At 36.6% G+C, this 27,960-nt stretch overlaps 1 long non-coding RNA gene across 1 annotated transcript; it reads right to left on the bottom strand.

Annotated features, from left to right (window-relative positions):
* Window positions 1-193: 193 nt before the first annotated feature.
* On the bottom strand, window positions 194-27,944 carry LOC143685830 (uncharacterized). Its single transcript, XR_013176763.1, has 3 exons — window positions 27,824-27,944; window positions 27,381-27,577; window positions 194-383 (listed from the first exon to the last, which is right to left on the bottom strand). It is a non-coding gene; the product is annotated as an uncharacterized LOC143685830 (long non-coding RNA).
* Window positions 27,945-27,960: the final 16 nt, after the last annotated feature.

Here is a 27,960-nt window from a genome sequence, read left to right on the forward strand (position 1 = left end):
CCAGGATTTTGTGAGTACCAGAATTTTTCTACAGAATAATAGAAAACAAATATTCCCATTATAACCTAACACTCAATAATGTTAGAAGCAATGGTGATAATCAGGTGTTATTAAATTATTATTGCCCCTGGAACAAGAGACATCAAGCCATATGAAGGTCTTGAGCAGAATTTCTGCACAAGGATCACGGCAAAGGAGAATAAACATCACCTTACTTTTTGATGAGGCATTGGGGCCACAGGGTGAAGTGAGAATTCTGGTCAACTGGAATTCTGAGAATGCCATGGGTTCCACACACTAGTGAAGGATTTCCACCACTGCTAGCCTTGGAGGTAATTTCTGCGGATGTCATATTCTTCTGGATTTTGCCCCAACGAGAGTGTCTGCATGGAATAAAGAACCAGGGAACTGTGAGAATGATAGTTAGGGCTTCAAGACAATGAAAGTGCAGATTACACACTGACCATGGCAACTGTGGGAGAAAAGAGACAAATTTTATGCATATGCTGACCTTTTGTGTTTTATTCATTTCATTTTTTCAAATAGATAAATCCTCAGGAAAAAAATCTTTTAAAGTCTTTTCAAATAAAAAGTCCAAACCCACCCCACATGTTTCTAACCCAGGGATAACTAATACTAACTGAAATGTCCACAAAAACACCCTAAGGATTGATTTTGTGTTTACACATACATTTTAGTGAGTAGGCTAATTTGCAAGTATAGAATCCAGGGATAATGAGTGGCTGCTCTCTATATATCTATTTGATTTGGTAGTAAGGAAGAGTCCTAAAGAACGGGTAGCATATGTGTCAAAATTTGAAGGAGATGGAAAAAAAGGTACATAATATCTACAGAGAAGCAATGAGCACAGATGACCTGCTACTCGAAAAAATCTTGTTAGTTTGACAGGCAGGAAAGAGGCAAGGAAAGATGGGCAAGAAGAAGATGATGAAGTCAGAAAAGTAAGTTAGGGAGAATGGGGCAATTAGAAGAAACTACCTACAATTCCTGCCACCACAACAACCCACCTATCTTAATGGCTTTATATTTCCAGTTACCAGACGTGAATTCCTCAGGCTTCTTTGAAAACCAGTTCCTCAGTTGTTGCACAAGTTATGTCTCCTCTCTCCTCCTCAGGGACATTGTTCCAGATACTCTTTTCTCAGTCCCCTGTATTATCAGTTTCTCTTCCAATGTTGGATAATTTCCAATAGTAAACAAATACGCTTTTATTTTTTTTCATGTTGTGTAAACGATCTCTCGTCCTGTACCTCTAAGTCCTACTTGATCTCTCTGTTCAATTGAGAGCAGATATTCTCAAAAATATTGACACCTCTCAGTCTCCAATTTATTCCCATTTATTGTTAAATCCATTACACTCAGGTTTTTTAATCTATATCATTGCACAAAACCCACTGCTGTAGGGTACACTAGTTATTTCCATGCTTTCACTTTCCATCCAATGGTCAATTTCCATTCTCATTTTACTGCTCTACTGACAGTATTTGCCATGGCTCATTATTCTAGAAAGACCTTCTCCATGTGGCTTCTAGGGCTTCTCATTCTCTCTCTTTATTTTATTTATTTGTCTTTCCTTCACGGTCTGCTCCTCTCAGTCCCACAGTCTGGCCTTTCACCATCCCCTCCACCTCAGATCAGAGTATCTCACAACTCAGTTCTTTTCAGTTCTTCACCTCTGCTCACTCTCTGGGTAAGCTCCTCCGCAGCATTAAAGAAAACAGATTTGCTGCTGATTGCTGACATTTTCTTCAAGCCCAGACCCTCTCCCTAAGTTTCAAGTCATGTAAACAATAACAACCCTGACAAATGCGCTATAACATCTGTTGGGCATCTCAATTCAAACCCATCTATAATCAAAATCTTGACCCTTCGCCAAGAAATTGGGACCATATCAGTCCAGTTTCTCAGGCCAAACAAAACTTTCAAAAGGCAACCTGAATCTAATTCTTTTGACCTCCTGCCTCATTATCTGGGCCCAAACTACTATAACCACTACCTAGACTCTCACTTGATGGTTGTCATGTCCTCCTCACTGGCTTCCTGTTTCCAGCTCATTTCTGTCACTTACATTAGACAAGCCAGAGTAAAGCTTTTTAAAACAAAACTTCATGAATCACATTTCTCTTCTCCCCACTACAATGAACTCACTCACAACTGCCTCCCTCACCTCCTCCAGGTCTCTGGCCAATTTTACTTACTCACTGAGACCTTTCCTGACAATCTATTTAAAGTAAGAAACATGTACACCACCCACATCCCCCACTTCGACACTTTCATCCTAGTTATCTAATATATTTTCCCTTTACAGCCCTTATCACTAACTGGCAGCCTAAATATGTTAACTTATTTACTTAGTTATTGCCTATCAACCCCATCTGGATGATAAGCAAAATGAGCAGAGCTTTTGCTTTATTTTGTTTGCCCTGTAGCCACCTTCCAATCACGGTAACCACCCTCTACTCAAAGGCACTCTTTTCCTTACTGCTGCCCCCATAGGTTAGTTTAGTTCGTTTTTAAACTCCGCAGAAATGGAGAATCATATAGTATGTACATATTTTGTTCTATATTCTTTCACTCAACATTATTTTGTGAAATTCATCTGCATTGTTCTACATAGCTATAGTTGTCTATTTTCAATGCTGCATGTGATGCATGCTATTCCCTTTGGAATATATCACATTTTGTGTGGCCTTTTTTTTGTCCATTGTAATTTGTTTTTTTCCATTTTTGGTTATGTCAATGAATGCTTCAATGACTATTATCATTCATTTATTTTAATGCGCATGTTTCATTCTGTAAAGTATTTGCCAAGAAACAGAATGTCAGGCATGAGCTCAAGTTGTTACATTTTCACATTTTGTGTATTTTGTTTATGATGCTTGTATCTGTGTTTGTGAAAAATATTACCCTATAATTCTTTCTTAAAACGTATTTGCCAAGTTTTAGTTTTAAGAGTATATTGACTTCATAAAGTGAGATGGGGGGAGTATTTCTTTATCTCCATTATTAGAAGAAGTTAACACACGATTGTTTAATTTTCTCCCTCAACTTTTAATGGGATCCATCATCATTAGAATAATAACAAATACATAATAATAGATAAGTTAGCCTGCCTAATAGAGAAAGAGAATAACGTTATAGATATTATTTATTCCTTAATCACTTTTCCACTATAATCTGAGGTTGTTGCTAATTTGGGAACTCAATGTGCACACAATAAGCTTTGTGATGATGTTCTTTGTAAGCACAACTAAAGAAGTGAGGAGAACAGGTTGTGGGAGAAGCTGATTTGCGATTGCTGTGGAGGTCTCAGACCTGGCTCTCACATGGCATTCAGAGTTGTCTTAAATAGAGGAATTAAGGTGAGGGTCCCAGTGGACCTATCACTGGGTGTAGTCTGCCCCCAGGAGGAGTTGTAGTCTTTGGCAAGGAGGATCTCTGCAACCTTGGGCAATTATAAGAGACCACCCTTGACCAAGAGTGGTCAGCAGCTAGTGAGGAACAGCTTCCTGAAAGTATAGCATACCTTAGCATCACCTACAGTAAGCATTTTTATTCTCTATAAATGAGAGAAGAGTGGTGCAGGCAATGATTCTGTTCTAATGTGCTATAAAGAGGGACAGAGCACCAATCTCTGCAATTTCTACCAAAAGAAAAGTCAGAGGGCTCAAAGGAAAAAAAGTCCTTCTAAATAGGGTAAATGCCTGAAAAGTCCTCTGAATTCATTTCTACATGGAAAAGGAATCTAGAATGAGACATTTGAAAAATAAATGTAGCTAGATTATGACCAAAGATCCCCAGTGACAATTCCATAGATGTGGGACACAGTGAAGAGGGGAGAAAAGGAGGAAGGGAAGAAAGCCAGAGAAGTCAAGTTCCAAAGTCCTGGGAATTGGCTAGCAGTGAAAAAATGAAACTCGAACAGGTAAAAAAATCTGTCCCCGAATTCTTATGAAGCTCCCTCAACCCCATTCTTCACTGTGTTTTCCGGACTTTGAGGCAGGGTGATAAATATGTAAGAACTGGTTGTCACACTGAGGTTCTGTATGCATTTATGGAGGCAGTCACTTATGGCAAGTTGGATCTCCCTTTGGTAGGAGATGAAAGAGGGAAAGAAGATACGATGATGCAAATCAGGAGAAATTTATGGGGGGGATGGTGAGTACGAAAAGAATTTAAAAGATGTATATTTCATAAAGGGCAGTGGGTTATAGAGGCATTTTCTTTTTTGGTGTCTTCATTTCTTTGAATGTTGTAAATCCAAAACTGTTTGTTTTGGTCAGGTCAAAGTCAGGGCCACTCCTCCCATTCTAGAATCAAAAAGTCAAATATATTTGTTTGCCTTGAAACTGCACCTAAGCATTGGTCCTGAAATCAGACCTAATGAAAGCTGTAGGAAAGAAATATAAATATAGGATAAGTGCAAAGAGGCTGAAATTGTTTGAAATTCCTACGCTTCTAAGAAGCTTTGAGTATCTGAAACCCAGCAGCAAGTTGCAAAAGAGAAGCTTGGTTTGCAGCAGTGTTAGCAACTGCCTCTTCTTCAGCTTGTTCCTTTGACTTGAACTGGATTCCCTGATTACTGACCCTTTTCCAAGCTTGGTTCCTTATTGTCGCATTAATTCTTTTAACTCAACCACAGAATGAACAGAAATAACTCTGATCATTTCTGTTTTTATTTATGTTACCAAGTGTTATCGTTTTTGGACTGCTCAAATCCTGAGATTATGAAACTACTCTTAGGCAAAGATCATGGTCAGGTCTAAGATGCTGTGTCTAAGACAATTCTATGATTCTTATCAATGTTATCCCTCAAAGCTGAGTTGACATGGAGAATTTAAGCTTTATTTCAACCTCTATCTCAATGAAACCCAATTTCTATCCTTAACTGAATTTCCTTCCATTTCCATACATAATTAAAATTCATGTTCACCCAACTTGCTTTTTCACTCCTCTTTCTCATTTCTCACCTTTTCACCATGACCTAACTCCATTATATATAAAAAGGATGAAGTGATGGTTTTCTTCTCCATTAATAAATGCCATTCTGTACCTTCATTTATTTGCCAATATTTCTTTCTCTTGAAATGTGGTAGCTGTGTTATATGTAGCTCCTAATCCTTTCATAGCCCATCTCCATCTTCACCTCACACTCTCTATTCTCAATTTAAAAAGTGATTTATCTTAGTATCCAACCCCTTCAAGAGATTATCTTTGATCTAATTTTAGTTAGTTCATCTTGCTATGTGTTTATTACCCGGTGTTTTTCCAACTCATAAATATTTGTTGCACTTAAAATTGTCTTAAGTATTTCTCCTTCCATTCTCTGACTGTCTTGGCTCTCCCTATAAGCATGTCAAATGCTTTTTCTTATTGCTTATTTTCTTTCCTCTTACCCTCTCTAAAGTCCCTAACATTTCCAAACATCTTCCTTCGAAACATCACATTTTCAAGCTAAAAATTAAAAAATAAGTACCTTAGATGTATCATATCAGTCATTGCTGATTATTCCAGGGGAAATCAGACAGCTGTTAGAAAATAACATTGCTAGCTTACAAGGAAAAGAAAGTCTAATAAAAATGAAATTCTCAAATTCCATGCACAACCAAAGTCTTAGATACAAATAACAAGTGTAATGGTTAAGTACACGTGTCAACTATGCTAGGTTATAGTGTTCAGGTGTTTGGTCAAGCTAGCACTGCACTGATTGTAACTGTGAGGAAATGTTGTGGATTTAAATCAGTTTCCAGTTGGTTGCATGTATTACTGATTACGTCCACAATCAACAATGGAGATTGACTTCAGCACTGAGAAGGGAAAACTGATGACTTCAGCAGTCAGACAGAACATAAATTCTTTTATCCAAAACTTCATTGGTGGTCCCAGTTTGATGCCTGCTCTACTGACTTTGAACTTGCCAAATCCCATGGTAAGTGAGTCAATTCCTTTGATAAATCACGTAATATTTACCTATATGCATACATCCTATCAGTTCTGTTTCTCTGGGAACATTGACTAATGAAATAAAGACAAGGGATTATAAAAGTTAGTTTTGTTTGTTTCAAATTGCTGATCCAATGAAATGCTTATTCTGAGAAATCGCCATGCACTCCATCCATTTTGAACTTAACCTTTTAAATTTGCATTTAAATTAGAGAGCTTTGAATGCATGGTAAGTAGAGAGTCTGCTGTGAGTTTACCCTTTTAAGATCCACCTCTTGGACTACCAAATCATTTCATGAATTTGTTGAAAGTACATTACACTCATATTTGTGAGAACATTATTTGTAAACTTATAAAAAACTTGAAACACTATTTGCCTATTTTAATTTAGAAAATTCAAGGTAAATAACTTTCCATCAAATAGATTGTATCTTTAGGTGTAATTCATAGTGGAGCAAGAATGTATGAAAATTTCAGCTATAAAGAGTCTGCAAATATTCCTATTGAAGAGAACGCCTCTTTCCTCAGCTAAATATTTTGGATCAACTTTCACCAACTCCTCTGATCAAAACTCAAGGAAGAAAGAAACTCTGCTTTTAAAACTTTATTCTGTTTTGAATAACCCAAATATCTATCTTTTCATGTCTTCCTTTTGGAGACAAAAGGACATTTCCTGATAGCCTAATCATCAGTGCATGAAATCCTGAAGTCTGGCTTTATTCAGAACTACATTAATTTACCAATGTCCACTACTAAACTGGAGCAAAATACACTTTACACCCCCACCAACTGTTTTCCTTCTTAGAAGTTCCTTTAGCTCAGTACCTCCCCAGATTCTTACCATCTCTTCCCACTTGAACACCTGCCCTAATCAATCCCTGATTCTGTCTGAACCCTCTTCAGATGCCACCACCCTTATTTTTCTGAGCCTTGAGGTCCTCCATACACTGACCAACGTAGGTATTAATAGTTGAAATTGGAATTTTGAAAAGGATGTCAGGATAATTGGTGGAAATATTGCCTGTGGACAGAGCTTAATCAATGAGTTGGTGTATTTATTTATTTATTTTTGCATTCTTTTAAAGAAAAGCATCTAAATAGCTAGCTAAAATGGCTGTGTGTTAGACGGGTTTGTATTTATATATTTTTAAAAACTAGAAAGTGTAATTAAAACAATTTTTCTCTTTAACTGTCAAAGTTTAACTGTCAAATCAGAAGATTTTTTCCAGAGGCTATGATACCAAGAAGCAATGTTGCAGCAGCATGTCCTTCTCACACCTCCCCTGGGACAGTTTAACCAAGCCGCATAAAAAGATCTGGGCTGCTACTGCCTTGATGCCAATGGCACTGCAGATAACATATAGTCCTTTTCATGTCATAAATAATTTTAGGAAACTGTCAAACTTTCTTGCTTGTTTTTCTCAGCTTTCTAGAAACTCCTGACATTAAATTCTACGTTTTGACCAGAGGTGATGGTATAGAAATCAGGCAGCACAGCTGAAAAAGATCTTAAAGCTCTTGCTCAAGTCAAACAGCAGTTGCTGCTAGAAATTACATCTTTAAAGTAGGAAAAGAAAGACTCAAGAGCTTCAAACTGACAGAACAATGTTTACCAAAGCACCAAATTATTCTTTGGAAACATTCAAACTGAGATTCAGGGCAAATACAATCAAAACTGTGAAATTCAGACTAATGAGATGACAGAGTGAATTAGTTAAAAATCTGAATTCCAGGGTAGTGGAAAGACATCTAATTTTAGAATTAAGTGATTTTAAATGGAAGCCACCTCTAAGATCATACAAATTGCAAATGCACATCTGAAGTTTTCCTGATGTTGTTTTAGATCACCTGATTTAATTAATAGATGAGTCATATGAATAATAAAACAATTTTTTCAAGAATGCACAGTTACTGATTTGTTAAAGAGTACTGATATTTGGATAGCATGATTATAAAATTAACATGTTTGAAGGTGTAAATACATGGAACACACACAATATAATATGGCATATGGTGCACATATTATGTCAAGAAATAAGTTATATAACAAATGGGGATCTATTGCACTTAAATTCAACTGAGAGCAAAAGATTAAAGAAAAGGAAAAAATAATCACTAGTCATAGATACAAAACAAATACTTTTTTTGCTCAGTTCTCACAATGAAAATCATGTTTGCAATGCATCTATGTTTTAATATAGCAAAAATTAGAGCAGAGTTTTCAAAAGTATCAATGGGGAGAAGATGGCGGCTTAGTAAGACGCGCGGGTCTTAGTTCCTCCTCCAGAAAAGCAACTAAAGAAACAGAAACAATACGAAACAGCTCCCGGAGTCAGGACAGAGACCAAAAAGACAGCGTACCCCATTCTGGAACGACTGAACGGGCAGGGAGAATCCGCTGCGGTGAGATACCCGAGGGGCGCACGTTTTCCCGGCCGGGGCGGCTGGCGACTGGGGTCCCCTCCACGCACGTGGCTCCCAGGTCTGACTGGGAACATTGGATAGCGGGGCCCTCCCGTCATGCTTGGCGTCTCGGGCCAGCTGGGCAATTTGGACCGGCACTCCCCCAAGCCGCGGCCAGCGACCCCCGCCTCCATGCACGGTTTCCCCGGCGACTGCCCCGCAGACAAACGACCGCCACGAGCGCCACCTACTGGGCAGGAAAAGAAAAACAGAGCCCAGAGATTCCACAGAAAAACCTTTCAACCAGCTGGGTCCCACACCCAGGGAAATCTGATCAAATGCCCAGACACCAGCAGAAAATAACGGATGACGCTCGGAAAATTGAAGACATGGCCCAGTCAAAGGAACAAACCAATAGTTCAAATGAGATACAGGAGCTGAGACAACTAATGCTGAATATACGAACAGAAATGGAAAAACTCTTCAAAAACCAAATCAATAAATTGAGGGAGGACATGAAGAAGACATGGGCTGAACAAAAAGAAGAAATAGAAAATCTGAAAAAACAAATCACAGAACTTGTGGGAGTGAAGGACAAAGAAGAAAAAATGGAAAAAAACAATGGATACCTACAATGGTAGATCTAAAGAGACAGAAGCTACAATTAGTGAACTGGAGGATGGAACATCTGAATTCCAAAAAGAAACAGAAACTATAGGGAAAAGAATGGAAAAATTTGAGCAGGGAATCAGGGAACTGAATGACAATATGAAGCGCACAAATATACGTGTTGTGGGTGTCCCAGAAGGAGAAGAGAAGGGAAAAGGAGGAGAAAAACTAATGGAAGAAATTATCACTGAAAATTTCCCAACTCTTATGAAAGACCTAAAATTACAGATCCAAGAAGTGCAGCGCACCCCAAAGAGATTAGACCCAAATAGGCATTCTCCAAGATACTTACTAGTTAGAATGTCAGAGGTCAAAGAGAAAGAGAAAAGAGAAAACTTTCTCTTGAAAGCAGCAAGAGAAAAACAATCTGTCACATACAAGGGAAACCCAATAAGACTATGTGTAGATTTCTCAGCAGAAACCATGGAAGCTAGAAGACAGTGCGATGATATATTTAAATTACTAAAAGAGAAAAACTGCCAACCAAGACTCCTATATCCAGCAAAATTGTCCTTCAAAAATGAAGGAGAAATTAAAACATTTATAGACAAAAAGTCACTGAGAGAATTTGTGACCAAGAGACCAGCTCTGCAAGAAATACTAAAGGGAGCACTAGAGTCAGGTACGAAAAGACAGAAGAGAGAGGTATGGAGTAAAGTGTAGAAAGAAGGAAAATCAGATATGATATATATATAATACAAAAGCCAAAAGGGTAGAGGAAAATATTATCCAAACAGTAATAACACTAAAAGTTAATGGACTGAATTTCCCAATCAAAAGACATAGAATGGCAGAATGGATTACGACCCAGCAATACCACTGCTAGGTATCTACTCAAAGGACTTAAGGGCAAAGACACAGACGGACATTTGCACACCAGTGTTTATAGCAGCATTATCTACAATTGCAAAGAGATGGAAACAGCCAAAATGTCCATCAACAGACGAGTGGCTAAACAAACTGTGGCGTATACCTACAATGGAATATTATGCAGCTTTAAGACAGACTAAACTTATGAAGCATGTAATAACATGGATGGACCTAGAGAACATTATGCTGAGTGAGTCTAGCCCAAAACTAAAGGACAAATACTGTAAGGTCCCACTGATGTGAACCGACATTCGAGAATCAGCTTGGAATATATCATTGGTAACAGAGACCAGCAGGAGTTAGAAACAGGGTAAGATAATGGGTAATTGGAGCTGAAGGGATACAGACTGTGCAACAGGACTAGATACAAAAACTCAAAAATGGACAGCACAATAATCCCTAAGTGTAATGTAACTAGGTTGGAACACTGAATGAAGCTGCACCTGAAATATGGTTTTTTGTTTGTTTGTTTGTGTGTTTGTATCTTTTGTTTTTGTTTTTTTTCTTTTTCCTTTTTATATATATATATTTTATTAGTATTATTATTTTAATTCTCTTCTCTATATTAACATTCTATATCTTTTTCTGCTGTTTTGCTAGTTCTTTTCCTAAATCGATGCAAATGTACTAAGAAATGATGATCATACATCTATGTGATGATACTAAGAATTACTGAGTGCATGTGTAGAATGGAATGATTTCTAAATGTTGTGTTAATTTCTTTTCTTTTTTTTGATTAATAAAAAAAATTTTTAAAAATTAGAGCATATATGTTTATAGTATAAATACATCTAAATATTGACATATTTATACATAAATATGCATACATGTTTATATTGTATTACATACTATGTCTATGCAAACATAAATACATAGTATGAAATTTTGTTCACAGAGCTAGATACTAGAACATGGCAAAATCACTACTCATTAGGATTCATAATTAAATTAGAATATACTGCAAAAACTTTATTAAGCAGTTCTACATGTATCTTTGTATCTTTTGATTGTTCATATATCATCTTAAATTCTCAAATTTTACTTTCAGCCCATGCTACCAAGGTGCTGCCTGTTTAGGTGTGAATAATATTTGACCCTTAAATTGATGAGATTTTTCCAGGACAGAAGAATCTCTAATAGATTATTTTCTAATGGTCCACCCTAATTGACACAATCACTATCCTCTTCCTACTGCACAGATTGGCTGACTACATCATTAATCATTGGTCACTTGCAGCCTGCTAGATCTCAGATTCACTGCTTACTTTACTGAGGAGTAAATCTTGTTAAAATAAGAGTTGCAGAGTGACTTGTAAAATATATATCATGCAAAAATAATTTTAGGACCTTTGGGTTCAAGACAAGATCAAATATTCACAGTCTACCTTATATCTCCATAACTGAATACAATTATGAAACCAGGACAGAATTCACAGAACAGATAATAAGACCTCTGAAAAACTGAGAGTAGCAGATGCATTGAGGGAAAAGAACAAATCCAGAGTACCACTGAAGTGGCAGTGAGTTTATCATTTTTCCACCCTCAACATTTCCTAGCCAGGACTCAGTCCATTACAAAACCAAGAAGTAAGCATGAGACACACAAACAGGGAGTACCAGAAGAAATCTTCTAGATTTCCAACTGAAGGACCAGAAAAGGTAACTCCTAACACTCAGTGGAGGAATGCCTGCATTTGTTTTTCTTTTCATCCCTCACACCTTTACTACATCCTCTAATGCCTTAGTCCCCATGTACTCCCATGGTGTTGGAGGCAACAGAGCCAAAACTTAAAGGAAAAGGAAATTTCCTGCCCATCAGAGGAGCTGTGATTCCAAAAAAGCACTGGGAAACTCTTTTGTTTCTTTAATTCACAGTTCACCTGCCACTTGGTCAGATATAGATAGAGTTGTAGTAAAGGTACAGAATGGTATAACCAAAGCCAAAGTATTTTGGCCTTACTATTAAAACTAAAACCTAGGGATCTCAAAAATAGTAGGGAAATTTCAGAGAGAGTGGAGCCTGAGAAGGTGATACCTTAAAATTGACTGTGAATTCTTGATATCTGAATTCGCCAGGATGGTATGACAAATATAACACAAATAGATTGGCTTAAACATTGGAAATTTATTGCTTCAGAATTTTGAGGCTTGCTCTAGCAAGCATCAAGATGTCAGCAAGGCAGTTCTTTCTCTCCAAATTCTGATGCTGGCTGCCTTTGATCCTTGGGGTTCCTTTGTTCTCTGCCTTGCATCACATAGTGTTGTCCTCTCCTTTCTTCTCTGGGTTTCAGTGACTTCCATCTTCTGGTTCTCCACTGTGGTTTTCTCTTAATGTCTGAATTTCTTCTGCTTTTAAAGGATTAAGTCTCACGTCATTTAATTGGGCCATACTTTAACTAGAATAGCACCTTCAAGATATTCGAATTATGTTGGGTTCACACCCACATGAATGTAGATTAAACTAAAAACATGTCTAAATTGGGGTATCTAATTCAATCTACCTCTGCACCTGGATTGATCTCCAAACTGCATATGCATACATTTGACCCTAAATAGCCTCGATTCATGTTGAGTACTAAACAGAACTGATTTGTGAAATGTTAAGTAGGTTTATTGAAGTTTTTAGAAGAACAACTTAAAAAAACTATACAAAAGTGGGATATTTTCTATACAAAGAGATATATTTAAAAATGCATTGGTTAAATTAAAATGAAATTTTGAAATGTGTTCAAATAACCCAAAAGAATTCAAGGAAGGGAAGAAATGAATGAAAAAAAGAGGGAACAACTATTTTAGAAAGTATAAAGTTCACCTTAATCCAAACTCAATAATTATATTAAGTAAAAGTGATCTAATCACAGGATAAAAGGCAGTGATTATAGTCAATCCATTAAAAATTAAATAAACCCAAAATATGACCTGTTTACAAGAAACTTAGCTCAAATATAATGTTATTAGTTGATAGAAAGTATATGTGTGCTGGTTTGGAACTGTTACGTACCCCAGAAAAGTCATGTTCTTTTAATCCAATCCTGTAGAGGCAGACTTATTGTTGGGTTGTATCTTTTGATTAAGTTGTTTCCAAGGAGATGTGACCCCACCCATTCAAAATGAATTTTGACCCACTTACTGAAGACCTTTAATAGGGAGACATTTTGGAGAAAGCATAGATGGTTAGAGACAGAAAACATCTCAGAAGTTGCTAATCTAAGAGATGAAATCCCGAGTTTGCCCTGGAGAACCTAAGAGTGGAACAAAAGATTCTTGGAGGAAGAAAGCACCCTAGAAGAAGCCAGAGGACTCACAGGAGCTAAGAGAGCCATTTTTAAAACCAACCCAGGAAAGAAGGGCCAGCTGACATTGCCATGTGTTTTCCTATGTTACAGAGGAGCCCGGACACAATCAGCCTTTCTTCAGGGAAGATATCCTCCCATGGCCTTAGAATCGCAACTTTGTAACTTAATAAATCCCCATTGAAAAAGCCAACCCATTTCTGGTATATTGCATTCTGGCAGCTTTAGCAAACCATTGTCAAAGATGTAAAATTTGTACCATGAAAGTGTTATTCAAAAGAAAGCTGAAGTATGCTATATTAGTATGTGTGGTAGTTAGATTCAGTTGTCAACTTGGTCAGGTGAAGGCACCTAGTTTTCTTGCTGCGAACATGAGCCAATGGTACATAAACCTCATCTGTTGCTAATTGCATCTGCAGGCCGCTAGGAGGCGTGCCTGCTGCAATGAACCACGTTTGACTTAATTGGCTGGTGCTTAAATGAGAGAGCACAATGCAGCACAGCCCAAGCAGCTCAGCATGTCTCATCTCAGCACTCACAGCTCAGCCCAGGCCTTTGAGATGCAGAAAGAAATCACCCCCGGGAAAGTTGTTGGAACCCACAGGCCTGGAGGGAAGGCCAGCAGAGATTACCCCAACCTCAGATGAAAGTTAGCTGCCTTTCCTCTGAAGAACTAAAAAAATAAATCCCCTTTTATTAAAAGCCAATCCATCTCTAGTGTGTTCCAGGCAGCTAGCAAACTAGAACAATATCAGACAAATTAGACTCAAGAAAAAATAAATTGCCAGCAAACAAAAATGGGATATTTCTATAAATTTAAAAACAGAGTTTTGAAACAGATGGAAAAAGAAACTAAAATAATCCAAAGGAGAGATAGACAAATCCATAATGATGGTTGTGGATTTCAATGTCCCTCTCTCAGTAACTGACATAACCTAGACAGAAAATCAGAAAGTGCACAGAAGAATTGGACAATACCATCAGCCAAATGGATTTAATTGGCATATATATATATATATATATATATATATATATATATATATATATATCTTCCCACTTCAAAAGGGCAAAATACACATTCTCGTCATATGCCATATCAACCAAAATAGACAATATCTTGCCTTATTAAGCAAACCTTAACAAATTTTAAAGGGTATGCATTTTTAAAGGAATAGTTGTGTTCTCTGCCCATAATAGAATTAGATAAAAATGAATAGCAAAAAGGTAACAAGAAAATCACCAAACAGTTGGAAATTAAGAAATCACATCTTAATAACTGATGGGTTGTTCTAGTTTGCTAGCTGCCAGAATGCAATATATCAGAAATGGAATGGCTTTTAAAAAACAGGAATTTAATGAGTTGCTAGTTTAAAGTTCTAAGGCTGAGAAAATGTCCCAGTTAAAACAAGTCTATTGAAATGTCCAATCAAAGGCACCCAGGGAGAGATACCTTGGTTCAAGAAGGCTGATGAAGTTCAGGGTTTCTCTCTCAAGTGGAAGAGCATGTGGTGAACACAGAGTTTCTCTCTCATCTGGAAAGGCACATGATGAACATGGTCAGGGTTTCTCTCTCATCTGTAACTGCACATGGCAAACACAGTGTCATCTGCTATCTTCTTCTCCGGGCTTCCTGTTTCATGAAGTTCCCCAGGAGGCATTTTCCGTCTTCATCTCCAAAGGTTGCTGGCTCATGGACTCTCTGCTTTGTGGTGCTGCAGCATTCTCTGCTCTCTCTGAATCTTCTTCATTCTCCAAAATGTTTCCTCTTTTATAGGACTCTAGAAACTTATCAAGACCCACCCAAGTGGGTGGAGACATCTCATCACCTGATCCAGCTTAACAACCACTCTTGATTAAATCACATCTCCAGTGATCTGATTACAGTTTCAAACATACAGAATTGAATAGGGATTATTATGCCTTTATGAAATGGGATTTAGATTAAAACATGGATTTTCTAGGGGCATACTTCCTTTCAAACCAACACATGGGTCAACAAAGAAGTAACCGAGGAAGCTAAGAAACATTATGAATGAATGAAAATAAAAATACAACATAAAAACAGCTATTAGTGGGATATATTTTAGAAATAATTAAGAATTATTCTTTTGAAATCTCACGTCATGAATGTAGGCTTCTACTCCATGAAAAAAGTAGAGGAAGAGCAAAAGAAATCACCTAAAGTGAGTAGAAAGAAGAAAATTGTAAAAAACAAAAATCAATAAAATTAGATAAAGAAAATAGAGAAAATCAGCCAAACTCAAAGTAATAACCAAGCTAAAAGTAATAACAATCTCTCAACTAACTAACAAAAGAAAAAAGAAGGCACAACTTACTAATATCAGGAATGATAGGCAGATTATCACTACAGAACCCATCAGTGCTAAAGTATGTTGAAGGAATACCGTGACTAACATTTAATACATCAGTTTGATGACTTAAATGAAATGGACTCATTCCTTAAGAATCACAAACTTATCCTGGATAAAACAGATAACTGAATAGTCCTATAAGTATTAAAGAAGTTGGATTTCTAGTTAAAATCTTATAAAAATAAATAAATCTCCAGAACTCAATGGATTTTCATTAATGAATTTTACAACATATTTAAAGTAGCAGAAACATCAACTCTAGCAACTACATTCAGAAAACAGAAGAGCATAGAATACCACCTACCCATTTTATGAACCAATATTACTCTGTGCAGTAAGGAGAATTCTAAGGAGGCTCCAAACACAACTAACCCACCCCTTCCCCCACAGATTCCCAGCCTCTGTTCTTCATATACCTTCTCCCAGCTATTCAACTAAACACTAATCTAAGTACTGCTGTGAAGGGATTTTGCAGATGTAGGTAAGGTCCCTAATCAGTTTACCTTAAGATAGGGAGTTTATCTGAGTTGACCTGACCTGATCACATAAGCCCTTTTCTGTCTTTTTTTTTTTTTTCACATGGGCAGGCACCAGGAGTCGAACCCGGGTCTCCAGCATGGCAGGCAAGAACTCTGTCTGCTAAGCCACCATGGTCTACCCCTCATAAGCCCTTTAAAAGCACAAAATTGTTTTTGGCTGGTGGCAGATGGAGCAGGTAGACAGATTCAAAGTACAAGATGATTTTGAAAGAGAAAAACTTCCTGTGGCAAGATTTGAAGATGAAGGAGCCCAGGTTGCAAGGTATCTTGACAATCTCCAGTACCTGAAAGCAGTGAGCAAGTACCTAGAGACCTCAGTCCTGCAACCACAAGGAGCTGAAATATGCAACAATTTGAATAAGCTTGGAAGCAGTCTTTTCCCCAGAGTCTCCAGGCTATAATTCAGCTCACCAACACCGTGATTTAGGTATCTGAGACCATGAGAAGAGAGTCCAAACATGCCTTGTCTGTTCGTCTAACTTTGGGAACTGTGAGCTAATAAGTGAATATTGTTTTAAGCTGCTAAATTTATGGTTATTTGTTATGTAGTAATGAGAAATTAATATACTGCAATAACAAAACTAACAATGGAAGGAAAACTGTAGGCTAATGTCTCTCAGGAACATTAGAAAAAAAGAAATTCTTCAACGACATATTTGCAAATCAAATCCAGAAACCATCTCTATCTATCTATCTATCTATCTATCTATCTATCTATCTATCTATCTATCTGTCTATCTGTATATCTGTCATCTGTTTATCTGTCTTCTACCTACTTTTATAATAAGAAAATTTGATGAATCCCAGGAATGCAAGTCTCATTCCATATTTGTTAAAACTAATTAATACAATATACTCTATTAACAGTCTAAAGAAGGAAACCATACAAACATATCAAATGATGCAAAAAAAAAGAATAAAAAAAATTTGACAGAGTTTGATGCCCATTCATGAGAATAGCTCTCAGTGAACCAGTAACAGAATGGAATTTCATCAGCCTGATAAAATGCATCAAAATAGCATAAGGTAAATATACTTAATGATGAAAGATTCAATGCTTTCCCCTTAAAATTGGGAATAAAGCAAGGATGCTCAGTCTCACCAATCCTATTAAACATCATAATGAAGGTGCTATTCATTACATAAGGCATACAGAATGGAAAGGGAGAAATAAAACTGATGCTATTTACAGGTAGAGTGATTGCCTATGAAGAAAATCCTAAAGAATACATAAAAATGTCTCCTAGAGCCAATACATGAGCTTATAAGGTTGCAGGAAACATGATCACACAATTAATTTTATATTTTGTCATATTAACATTAAAAGTGGAAATGAAATTAAACTAAAATGACTACTATTGGCAGTATTTCTAGAAAATGAAATGTTTAGGTGAAAATTTAAAAATATAGAGCAACACAACTAGTACACTGGGAAGTACAAAATGCTAATAAAATGTAATAAAAGTGCCCTAAATAAATCAAAAGACATTGTCTTTATGAATTGGAACACTCATCATGGTAAAGGTACAAATCACCCCAAATTGAATCACATATTTAATAAACTTCCAAACAAAATCCCATGATGAAATTTTGTAGATGTGGACAAGCCGACATTAAAATTTCTATGCAAACTAAAGCAACTAGAATATTAAAAAACAATTCTAAGAAAAATGAAGTTAGAAGAATCTCCTCTTCTGAATTGAAGATGCTATACCGCTTCAGTTAACAAGACAGGGTGGTATTGCTGACCCAAAGACACATTGATTAGTGGAATATAATAGAAAGTTGATAAATAGAACCATGGAAATATGGCCAATTGGTTTTTGATGTGGTGCAAGTGCAATTCAGTAGAGAGATATTCTCTTCAACAAATGTCATTGGAACGACTGGTCAACAATATGCAAAAAAATGAAATTTAACTTATATCTCTTACTTTACACAAAAATTAACTCAGCATGGTTCACATATTTAAATGTAAAGAGGATACTACAAAACTTTAAAAAAAAAAAAACAGAATAACATCACATCTGGAGTTAGGCAAAGAGTCATGCCAAAAGCACAACCCATTAAAAAAATGATAAATTGTATTGTATCAAAATTAAAGCTGTTTATTCCGTGAAGTATATTGCTGAGAGAATGAAAAGACAATCTCTAAATGAGAGGAAAATATTTGCAAATCATGTATTTCAGAAGTGACATATTATGAATAAATTTAAGAAGAAACGCTCAAAACACAACAGTAAATGAAACGACCACTTTTAAAATGAGTGGATGTGTTGAACAGACTCCTCACAAAGGAGACATATGGTTGACAAATAAGCATATGGAAAAAAACTCAATCTCAGTAGCAATGCAAAGCAAGATCACAAGGTGACCACACTATGTGTCTATTGGGATGGTAAAAATATAAAGTACTGCAAGTATAATGTGTTGGTGAGAATGGGGAGTAATGGGACTCTAAAATATTACTGGTGAGAACGTGAAATGGTACAGCCACTATGGAAAATATTTTGGCAAATACATAATGTGTGACCAGCCATCTCACTCCTAAGTATTTATAGTAGAAAATGTAAAAAGTACATGCAGATACAAACCTGTACATGACTATTTATAGCATCTCCCTATTCATCATTGTCTTAAACTGGAAACCACCTGAACGTCTTTCAACAGGCGAACAGAAAAACAAATTTAGTACATCCATATAATGGAATCCTACACAGCAATGCAAAGGAATGTACTATTACTAAACAGCCTACATGGCAGCTCTCAAAGGCATTATGCAGAGTGATAGAAACTCATGTTCAAATGTTAATACATATCATAAAATTCCTTGCAGAAGAGACGAGTAGTTGCCAGGGGCAAAAGTTAGGGTGTAACTGCAAAGGGGTAGTAGCATGGACAAAAGCAGTGCTTGTAGGTATCAGTAAGGTCTGAAAAATGAGATGTTGCTCCACTTAATCAAATAGCATCTGTGGGCTGGAATTTCATTATTTTTTTCTAATATTCTTATATTGACATGAGGTCAAAGTGAGGTCTGGGGCTGCTCATCTTTAGATCAAATAAATCTGCTCCACCATATTTAGATCAATTTGCCCACCATGCACCATCTGCTGCACTGGTAACAGCCAGAGTTTTATGGGAAAGCTACAGGGTTGTCTTTCTTGTTAACCCATCAGTCAAACACAGAGAACTCCAGAGAAGACAGGATTCACTGCAGAATCATTAGAATGGAAGAACTTTAGGATGGCTCCACTCTAAAATGAACCACTTCCCTGTGCTCTGTCCTTTTCTGCAGGGTGGAAGTCCTTGTGACATGGATGCCCCACAGTCTATTCTCAGAGTTACATGAGAACCACACCCCTCACCTCTCGGTCTGCACTCACTTTCTTCATGCTCCAATAACCCTGTGTCCTTGTTTTCCCTCCAAAACACACGCAGGTAATCCTGTTTCATTTGCATCTGCCAGGCTGAATTGAAATCCATTAATTCTCAGTCATATCAAGATCTGAGGATAGATATTGTGGTTTAGGTGAAGGGAGAATTTAAGAGTACAAGGGAAGTTCACAGAATTCTGAAGGTGAAGAGTTGGAAGAATCCCTTACAATGCATGCAATTAGGGAGAGTTTTAAAATATAACCAGAACATTCACAGTGATATTTAGCATGTTGCTAGAAACTTCCTAATTCTTATACAAATAAAAACAAAGCAAAGCAAAAAAAAAAAAAAAAAAACCAAAACAAACAAACAACAACAAAAAAACCTCTTTCCCTGATATGAATCATGTAACAGAAGTTTGTATTCTTTGGTCTTTGCTTGGGAATGTGAAGTGAATCAGAAAAAGATCAGGGAAGAATGTGATGTGGTGATAAAATATATCACACCACCTTCCTCTGAAGCTTATACAAAGCCTGAAGCTGAAGGAGTGAAACTTGAATCAAGAGATCCAAATGATAATAATGGGTACTTTGGGGCAATATTTGGTGGCAATCTGTGTGTTTTAACTCAAAAAGTACAACACTTTTGGCATTTGTTAACTGTACCGATGATCAAAATTGACCTTATTTGCCCTCTGTAATAATGTCCTCTATTTGGAAGGATTTCCTCAAAATTAGCTTGTACAGTGACACTTTGGATCAAGGTTGATTTCCATTGTAGACTACAACAATTGGAAATCATTTATTGGCATCAATAGCCAGAGGTATTCAGCCTGCTATTTGGTGTAAATGAAACCATTCCGGCTGAGTTAATTTCTGGAAAAAATAAATTTGAAACTCTCCTCTAATTTTTTTTGTCTCCAAGTATCCACAGAATTGTCTCATTTCCCCCTAAACTCTCTTTTATTCACTTTCTGCCACATACCATCATTATTTCCCCATTCTGCTTCCTCATTTATCTGTTTGTCCACACCCATTTTTGCTTCTCTTCTCCTAATTTTGTGGTTCTTAATTAAGGCCACACCACATCTGAGGGGCATTTGAGACCAGGAAGGTGTGTTTTAGGTTGTCACAGTGATTGGGAAGGGGAATTGTACTCACATTTTGGAAACAAACCCCAAGATACTACATGCTTAAATGCATGGATATTTCTATATTACAAGTAGTGGCTGGTATTGCATGGAAAAGTTGTACAGCCAGACAATTACCTTGCTGAAAATGTTTATAATCATCTGTGCACAGTACCAAACTCTGTTTCTATATAAACAAAAATTATCTAGAATTGTTTTGTTAATTCTTTTTTTAATTAATAAAAAAAAATTATCTAGTACAATTTTAATGAATTAGATCTTCCGTGAATGCATGGTATACCATGCATTTTTCATCATATACCATGAAAATTGAGTTTATATTTTGTTTTATTTTAAAATTTAACAACTATTGGTTATCACTTCAGAAAAAAATCACCCCAGTAACAGGAATACTTTATAAAAGTGAGTCTATATTTGCATTTGTAGATGCAGCATTCATCTGCTTCTGTGTGAGGGGCAAACAACGGTGTGATGTGTTTGCCAAATCCTGTCTCATTTTCCTCTTCCTTGCCAGACAGCTAAACTACATTTCCCAGCCTTCCCTGGAGATACGTGGGGCATAAGATAAGTCCTCATGAATGGGTGCCATGTCTGGGTCCAGGGATTTAAAAATGGGTCTGCCTTCAGAACATGCACTTTTCAATTATTGCCGGGCAAAAGGCAGAGGCTGCTGTGAACACTAACGCCAAAGGAGTGGGGAAGTTACCAGTTTTATGAGGCCTGTGTGCCAAAATAACTGAACTGACATGAGTGAGAAACCAACTTTTGTCCTGTAGAACCACTGTGGCTTGAGAAATGATTATTTCAGCAGCTAGTATTACTTATCCTGACTAATACAAAGCATAAATTTCAGACTAATTCAATGTATCTTTTATTATAATCATGCTTTAGTATTTACATATTAAAGCTTATAATAAAACTTGTTCCAGCTTTATATTTCAATTAATTATAAATATGCATGCATGAATATATGTGTGTATATATACGTGTGTGTGTGTGTGTATAAGTGCATGTATGTTTGCATCTATCTATCTATCCATACAAATTTCTGTTTCTATAAAAGCCATATGGTCTGTGAATTTCATCAGAAAAATTAGTGGTGTTGCACTATATTTCCTGTAAAAACGGAATGTTGAATCTGGTGGAGTTGAAAACTGGAATCCCAATTTAGCCTGGACATTGGGCTGAAATTGTTCTCAACTGTGCTAATCACATGTCTTATATGGAAGATTGCCTAATTTAGACCTATCACTGACTACTAAATTAAAAGGGAAAAGGAAACATGAAGTGTGCTTGGGAATTTAAAAGCTGACAAGAAAAATGCAGTAGAACAAAGATAAGGTCAAGGAAATCTGGAAGTAGGGGAAAAAAGGGGAGTGCTGTGGTGATTTGAGGCTATGTACCCCAGAAAATGTCATGTTCTTTTGATCCTTTTTTGTGGGTGCAGATCCATTGTGGATGAGACCATTTGATTGGATTGTTTCCATGGAGATGATGAACCACCCAATTCAAGGTGGGTCTTGATCTTTTATTGGAATCCTTTATGAGGATAAAAGACAGAAACTGAGAGAAAGAAACATCCAGAGAAGCAAGGAAGGACCCACAGATGCAGAAAGAGTCCAAAATGGAAAGCAACAAAACTCAGCAGTGAAGGTCCATCAGACCTCTGGCCATGGGCTTTCCCATATGATAGAGGAACCATGGATGCGAGTGGCCTTTCTTCAGAGAAGGTATTGTCCTGTTGATGCCTTAGTGGAACATTTCAATGGACTTGGGATGTAAATTTGTAAACTAATAAACCCCCATTGTAAAACCCAACCCATGTCTGGTATGCTGCATTCTGGCAGCATTTTTAGCAGACTGAAACTGGGGGACAAAGAAAGGGCAAATTGAAGAGAAATGATTTGAGAAGGAATCAACTCAGGAGATCAAAGATCTAAATAAAAGGAGTGTTCAAGAAAAGGAAACAAGAAAACATCAACCATGAAATTGTCAAATAAATAATGAGGAAATCTGAAAGGGGGTTATGACCATGAAATTCACACTGTACGTACGGTGTGGCAGTGAGGGTCATTGGTCCAATGCCCCTGGTGGTGGCCAGAGAACAGGATGGGCTGATTCACCTCCATTTTTTTTTTCATTTAATGCAAAATCCAAAGAAATAAACAGACAAGCAGAAAGAAACAAAACACCATTTGCACCATGGCTTGGCACTCTGACATTTCTTATCAAGAATTAAAAAACAAAAACCTAAAAGCTTCTAGTTCAGGAGGAAAAAGAATGTACTATAGACCTGCAGATCTGAATTCAGCTCCAAAACTGCATGTATCAGGAACAACATTTTAGAAGCTAATAGAGGATTTATTCCCCACTTTCTCCACCTCCACTCACCAAAGCAGCAGGTTTATGCCAAGAAGAGGTAGCAATAGCATCCATGAATCACTGAATATAAGAGAAGGGGAGTTGGGGATGTCATCCGTGAATCACTGACTATAAGAGGAGGGGAGGTGGGGATGTGTTCAGGATGGTGGTGAAGGGATGACATAGGACAACTGTTCTAGAGGTACCGAATGAATACTGGTGGAAAAGGAAAGAAGGACGCAGGTTGGTTGGCTCCAAGAAAAAAAAGATCTACACTCCATCAATTAATATATTGGAAAATATTTAAATAAATTCTTTTTTTTCAGAAAGTTTAAAAACATAATAATTTAATTAAATTAAGGGACTCATTAGCTTCAAGTTAAAGATATGCAAAATGAAATCTAGTTGTGGTACATTATTCTGCATGGCTGCGAAAAATATTTAGATAGTCATAATAGTAGAACCACTGATTTAACAATTAAAAATATGCCATGACTCAGAGGGGAGAGGAAAAGAAGTGTGTGTGTGTGTGTGTGTGTGTGTGTGTGTGTGTGTGTGTGTGTGTGTGTGTGAAACAATTACCTCTAAGGAGTACAAATTAGTTGGGAAGGATAAGAACAGGAAAATGCAAGTTTCCATTAGACTGCAAGTATTGCAATTTTGTTTTAAAAACTTTGTATATTTATTATATTTGATTTCATAGCAGTTTTGTATTTTTTTATGACACGATTTTTAAAAGAATTGTTTTATAATTCTAAAACTGTTTTATCCTTCTTTACATAACTTTTATTTGAAATTTAAATCAGAATCAAACTTGCCTCAGTGCCCTTTCATGATACCTTCAGGTCATTGCTAAGAGAAAAAAGAGTGAATTGTAATTTCTTTAACGTTCTAAAAATGTAAATCCACCTAATACCTGACTATGTTAAATGGCCAATGTCATTATAACAAGGAAGTTTATTATTAATCATAAGACCAGACTTCTCTAGTTATGAGACATGAACTTGGTCTCCATGAGTAATTATTAACTGCTAAATCCTAAATGGCAGCTGCAATGGAGAGAGAATGTGGGTATTGTAAATAGAATACTTCTAGGATTTTCATTTAACCTATGAGCAGCTTATCTCCTGTGATCAACAGCTTATCAAAAAAACCAGGCTAAGAACTTCATTTAAAATAAATGCCATTTTACCAGATGGCTTACATTACAAATAATCCAACAGTGAGGCACAGGATTCATTACTGCTGGGAGAAAATTCATGAAAAGGCACGAAAGAGAGAAGATTGGCAGACTAGATGATCTGAAGTCAAATGCATAAATAGCTGTATTTCTAAACTCTCATACCTTGATTTGCTCCTTATACTCTTATCTCTTTTACACATATTGAACGGCCGACTGTCAGTGAAAAAACAGTGGGAGACAGACCAAAAAAGACTGTACAATAAAGATAGGGATAGTTTTATACATGGTGTGAGTTATATTTATTTCCTTAACAATTTCAAAATCATTTGGAGAATTTTCAGAATGAACATCAGTAATACAATCGTACATCATGAGGTATTTGAATGGGGTATTTTATAGATCAATTACACATAATTATCTTTTTTTTTTTTTTTTTAATACATGGGCAGGCACCGGGAATCGAACCGGGGTCCTCTGGAATGACAGGCAAGCGTTGTTGCCTGCTGAGCCACCGTGGCCCGCCCCATAATTATCATTTTTTATATTGTCTTCTCAATATCAATTAATTCTACTTTTCTGTAATTAAGCAGAACATTTGTGTGGTCTCTATACCAATGGCATTCCTTTTTTTTTTTTAATTACAGAGATTGTTACTAGTTTGCTGTCGTTAAGTTTAGCTTGATTAAATAAATGCATTGTTAATGACATAGATCAACATTTTTTTTTAAAAAAGACTGTCTTCTGTCCAACCCACAATATCAGGTAACAAAAATAAAACTCAAGTGAAACTTAAGGCCCTATTATGATGAGATGTGATAGAATTTAGGAAAAGCTTTAACAATGTAGTATAATTTTAACAGTATCCTGGGGGATGCATAGAATCTGAAGCATTATAACAGAGGATGGGAGGTTATTTTAGATAGGAAAATAAATGAGAAATATTGTATTAACAAAGTATTAACTCCTCCTTCTCTTCTGGTAAACTATACTGTAGTTTCTGACTCTATGAAATTGCTAATTTTAATTATTTCATATCAGAAAGATCATACGATATTTTTCCTTTAGTCTCTGATTTATTTCATTCAACATGATGTCTTCAAGGTTCATTCCTGCTGTCACATATATTAGAATGTCATTCCTTTTTACAGTTGATATTCCATTGCTTGTATAATCCACATTTTTTTATCCATTCATCAGCTAACAGACACTTGGGTAACTTCCATCTTTTGCCAATTGTGAATAATGCCACTATTGGAGTGACTCAAAAATTGGTCATGTATGTTGGTGACGGTAGCACAACATTTTGAATGTAATTACTATTACTAAATTATATATTCGAAAGCGATAAAAAGGGAAATTTTAGAATATATGTAAAAAATTTATAAGAATAACAATTTAAAGCAAAATACCACAAGATTGTACAGCAAAAATAGTGAACCCTAGTGTAAATTATAGATTTTAGTTAATAGTGCAATTTTAATAATATTGTTTTATCAGTTGTAGCAAATACTCCAAACTAATGCAAATGATTAATATTAGGGGAAACTGCATATATGCGGGGGCTGGGTATACAGGTATTTTGCATTTTCAGCATAATGTTTCTGTAAACCAGAAACTTCTTTAATTAAAAAATAAAAAGCAAAAGGAGAAAAATACCCTGTGTAAATACTAATCAAAGAAAATATAGTAGCTATATTTCAGACAAATGTCACAGCAAGGAAAATTATGAAGGCTAAAAACGAAGAGTTATATTATGATAATGGGGTGAATTCTCCAAGAATCTATAATAATCCTTAATGTGTAAGCATCTATCAAAACAGCATCAAAATTTGTAAGGCAAAAACTAATAATACTGCATTAAGAAACAGACAATTTCACAATTATATTTGGAGACCTCGACACTCCTCTACACATACAGCCACCAGAAAACAAACATAAAATTGAAACAAACAGCATCATCAAACAACTGGATCTATTTGATATTTACAGAATACATCAAAGAAAAACAGCAGAGTTCACATTTCTCTCAAACACACAGGAACATTCATCAAGATTGATCACGTTCTGGGACACAAAACATACCTTAATAAATTTAACATAGCACAAGTTATACAAAGAATGCTTTCAGACCATAGTGGAATTAAACAGGAAATCAGTGACAGAAAGGTAAGTGGAAAGACCCTAAATGTTTGGAGATTGAACAACGCATTTCTGAAAAACACACAAACAAAAGAAAAAGCCTTAAGCGAAATTTAGAATGATGTTGAATTAAATGTACATGAAAATTCAACTTACCAAAATATGTGGGATACAGCGATAGTAGTATTTGGAAGGAAAGTTATGGAATTCAGTGCATTTATTACAAAAAGAAAAAAGGTCCAAATGCATAAGGAAACTAAAGAGAGAAGAACAACGCAAGCCTAAAATGAGCAAAAGTAAAGAAATCACAAGACTTAAAGCAGAAATCAATTAAATTGAAAACAAAAAATTCAACAGACGATATCGATGAATCCAAAATCCGCTTCTTTGAAAAGATCAATAAAATTGTTTAACCTCCAACAAGTTTAACCAAGAAAAAAAGAGAGAAGACACAATGTAACAATATCAGAAATAATCTATTTATCTCACACACATTAAAGTGATAATAAAGGAATGTAATGAATAATTGTATGCCCCCAATTTTGAGAATTTAGATGAAGTGTACCAATTCCTTAAAAGACACAATCTTTCTATACTTACCTAGGGCGAATAGATCATTTTAAAAGCTCTATATCAATACAAAAAATTGAATCAGCAATTAATAACCTTCCAAAACATCAAACAGTAAGTCCAGATGACCTCACTGGTGAATTCTATCAAGCTATTTAAATTACAATTATATCAATATAATATTGAAATATAATTTCTTCCAGAAAACAACAGCAGAGGGAACATTTCCTAATTAATTCTATGAGACCAGCATTACTTAATTTGCAAAGTAGGTAAATTCCTTACAAGAAATGAAAACTACAGTCTAATATTTGTCATAAACATAGATGAAAAATGCTGCATTGTCTGCAATATAGCTTTTAGGAAGCCAAATTTCTGAAAAATGCTGAACAAAACATTAGCAATGAAATCAAACAACGAGAAAAGAATTTGGAAGCTGCCTAAGCCTGTGGCCTCTACTTAATCCTCACCTACTTAAGGGTGGCACCTCACCTGCCTGCAGGGCTTTCTCCAAGAAGTAAAGCCCACTCTTCCTAAAGCACTTTGTGAAGTCCCCAGGAAGGTAGAGCCTCTGGTTACTTAACTATACCGGAATTCACACTGTCCAGTGAGTAAATACCTGGTCCATCCTCACTGGGACTCTTGCAAAAAGTCATTGTCTGCAATATATCTTTTAGGAAGCCAAATTTCTGAAAAAAATTAAGAAATGATTTTGAAGATCACTCCCAAGCCCGGCGCCCCACTCCCTGCACCCACCGCCCCACTCCCGTGTCCATTGCCCCACTTCCAGGCCCGGAGCCTCACCACCGGCGCGCTACTCCCCGTGCCCCGCACCCTGCCGCCCGCCCAACGCTACGCCCTGCCGGGTGCTCCCCCACCCGCGCCCACTACCCCCGACCCCAGCGCTTTGCCACAGCGCGCCTGTCCGGGCTCACCTAGCAGAGCTGGAAGTGCTCGCCTGCAGCGTCTCAGCGATCTTCTGCGATCTCCGGCGATGTCCGGAGGACTGGGGGTTCGCGCCGCGCCTGCGCACTCTGCCCGCCTGCTCCGCCAAGTCCCGGCTCCTGCCCTG

The sequence above is a fragment of the Tamandua tetradactyla genome, chromosome 6 (assembly GCF_023851605.1).
Source record: "Tamandua tetradactyla isolate mTamTet1 chromosome 6, mTamTet1.pri, whole genome shotgun sequence".
Lineage (NCBI taxonomy): Eukaryota > Metazoa > Chordata > Mammalia > Pilosa > Myrmecophagidae > Tamandua > Tamandua tetradactyla.